This window comes from Odontesthes bonariensis, chromosome 14, assembly GCF_027942865.1.
Source record: "Odontesthes bonariensis isolate fOdoBon6 chromosome 14, fOdoBon6.hap1, whole genome shotgun sequence".
Classification (NCBI taxonomy): Eukaryota; Metazoa; Chordata; class Actinopteri; order Atheriniformes; family Atherinopsidae; genus Odontesthes; species Odontesthes bonariensis.
In genome coordinates this window covers 15,362,277-15,365,572 of record NC_134519.1, presented here as the reverse complement: position 1 = coordinate 15,365,572, position 3,296 = coordinate 15,362,277, and positions in this window count along the sequence as shown.

Sequence of the window (3,296 nt, the reverse complement as noted above, 5' to 3'; positions counted from 1 at the left end):
TCGACTTGGTCGACTGATGTTTTCCTATCAGTCCAAATGTGACTGTCTGCAGCGTAGTTTCTGACGGAACAGGCTGAGTAACAAAACATTCTCTATTAATGGGTTTTAAATGTCATATTTCTTCACTGCCCCCAGGAAGACGAGGACACTGAAAAAGAGCGTGGAAATTATTTCTGGAACACTTCTAGGGCTTTTAATTTTTTTTCCATTCCTACATAAAACATAGTACTTCCATCTTCATCTAATTTCCTCCAACGTTTCACCAATTAGTTTATGATCTCACTGGTACTTATTGGGTAATTTATTCAAACTTGTGTGCACTATTTTACAAATAAACTAAAACATGGGGGACCTTTTTATAGGAGGTTCTCTCAGAATAATGCTGTATCCAGTTGTTACTGCCATCTTAGTCGGATCCATAGGTGACAGGTTACCCTCAGAAAAAAACCTGCAGTACATTTATTTATTGACATGCTAATTAAATCAATATTGCATGTACCTGATTGAGGTCTGGACTGCTGTCTTATAACCATAAAAGAACAGTTTGGTTTGCTCTAACCTTTCTCCACATCAGCTGCAGAGTTCTGCTGTCAAATGTTAGCACCAAAAGTTTGTTGTGGACGCTGACTTTGGAGAAGAAAACAATTTTGTGACCGTCTGAAACGATAACAACAGTTTCAAGATCTGGTTCTCGGTGGTGGAGTGTATTTCCAGAATTTGAATTAAGTGCCCGGCCTCTTTTTCGTCTGATTTTGATTGAACGTAATGCTTTGCAGAGCTCGTCCATCACTATTAGTGATCTTTCAAGCCCCAGCGGCTGCCCGTTGTTTGAATCTATTTCAGCATCTATAATGACCGGTGTTGATAACTGACTGAAAACTTAGAAACTCTGTTAAGAAATCCCCAAAGAACAATACTGTCACATCTATACCTCTGACAGTTGAAATTATTACTTTGGTATCTTCACAGAACAAGCTCATTTATCATTGAAAAAAAAAAAAAAAAAGAATTTTCATGCCAGATGTTTGGTCTTTAACTATAAACTGTAAACTCTTAGATGACGTCATTTAAAGTGATTTCTTGCAGAATACTGATTCAATTAGAGTAAAAATAGCCAATTGAAAGTGTCCATAGAAAGTGTCCTGTAGAAAGTGGATTGTTCAGGGTTCATTTTCTATTTCTTTGCTCAATCATAGCTGCAGTAAAAAGCTGTTAAAACAAAAGGTTTTAGGAAAAATGCGATCTGCAACCATACCTATTTCTGAAATTATCACTGTTGTTATACCGATAAATACAACTCAAAGAATTAATGGAAAAATAACCAGCATTCACGATTAGCAATGTTAATGAGAATAAAAAGGGATTCTCTGCAACTGCAGCAGTGTTAGAATTTGCTGTGAAATAAATCCTTGTCATGGTGTTGGATCATTGGTCGGATGAAATAAGAGTATTAAAAGAGATCATATCAGCATCTAGGAGGATTAGACGCGCGGGTGTCCATGTGTCGGCCCTCTGATGGAGAATTGATAGAAAAGTAGGAAATGATTATTGGCAGATCAGTTGGTCAAGCTGCAGCCCTGTGATGATAAAAAGTGTCCTTTTTTTTCTTTTCTTCTCATGATGAAACTCAGTGAGGCAAACCACTCGCCTCCACAGATAATATCTGAGAGTTGCAGCCTCTTTCATTTGTTTGAAAATTCAAAGTATATTTTTGTGTTCATAGATTTCTAAGTAAATAGTGAAATTAGATTATTTGGATGTATCTGGTGGTGTATTATTGCCTGTTTCCCCTCCCCATGTCCTCTATGTGAATGAAATATCCTCCAAAACAATAGATCAAATTTGTGTTACAAGTCATCATTTCTTAAGTTTTGGGACTTTTCGCAGTTCGCTTTGTACTTTTCAAGCATTTCATTATAAATTCACTGAATAGAAAAGTAATTGTGTAATAAAACATGAAGCTCATTTGTAATGCCTGTCAGCTGCTGTAGATGCATTCACATCTTTCCAGTTAAAAACTCAACAAACTGTGGTATTTGCCCTGGGGTACTCAAAACTTTAGATGCTACTCAATTAGTATTTACAAGTGCTGCTGTCTGTTTTCCACACAGCTGCCTACACGGCAGGCAGCCAGACGTCAAGGATGGCAGCGGGATGCCCAGGGGGGGGAAAATAATTTCCAGATGCCTTCAGTGCTGGAGTTAAACTCCATCAGCAAAATGGACTTGTTTTCCAACTCTGAATCCATTGCAGAAATCACGCTGTACCAGCTCATTGTCAGAAAATCCAAACATCGACAACACTTGTACTTACAGACACGAGGCTGTTTTAACTTTCCAACAGACACCTTGTAATTCTTCTGTGTTATGAGTTTCAACCTTGGTAGATAAAGAGCACCCACTGAACGTTAACGCCTACAGTCTCTTAAGCATGAAACCAGTCTTTCATCTTTGTTCAGAGGCATTCAAATCTGGCTTTTCACTTTGCAAGCTTTGTTGCACTCATCCCTCGTGCTCTAGAATCTAAAAGCTGTGGAGAGCAGGGATGTACATAATGTCAATATTTATATAGAGGCTCACCGCCCCTGGCTGCAGTTGCCTCGCCCTGCTTTGCTCTCAAAGCACTGTTTGCTGTGGCTGGCAAGCTGTGCTCTCAGTGCATGGTCACCTGCACCATGTGAGTGAACTCTGGACCCTGAAACAAATGCTTTCTTCTCCCTACTGCCTTTTTTATTATGCTACCCACATTCCTCGTTCGGGGTCCAAGGAAAGCGTGAAACTGGCTACCTGTGAGCGCAGTTGACTTCTGCAGCTTGTTTTTAGATGAGACTCTCCCGAGGCAATGCCCTTCTGAGACTGTTTGAATGCATTCTGAATATCCACTTATTTATTGTGCAGATAAAAAGTTGTTTTTTTTCTGGTTTGTGCTTCCAAACTGTTTTTATTTGACGTCCTCATGTCAGCTGACACAGAACACGACTTTTGTTGCCCCACTCCATCAATCAAACTTCTTTGTTCTTGTAACCATGGGTCAAAGACTGTCCGTTCCCATAGTTACAATCTAAATGAGACTCTGCCAACAGCCACGCAGCATGAAGCTCGATTTAAGGCTGCTTTGAAAGAGAATCAGAGATACAAGACTGTTGTTCATGCTTCATGTTCAAGCCTGACAATAATGCCCCGGTGTAAAGCAGTAAATTGTGGATACTTACACCGTCATGCTGTGAAATCAGCGGTGTTGTGTGGACACTGTAATTACCCTGATTGGGAGCTACACTTCATGAAGCTCAAGACCGA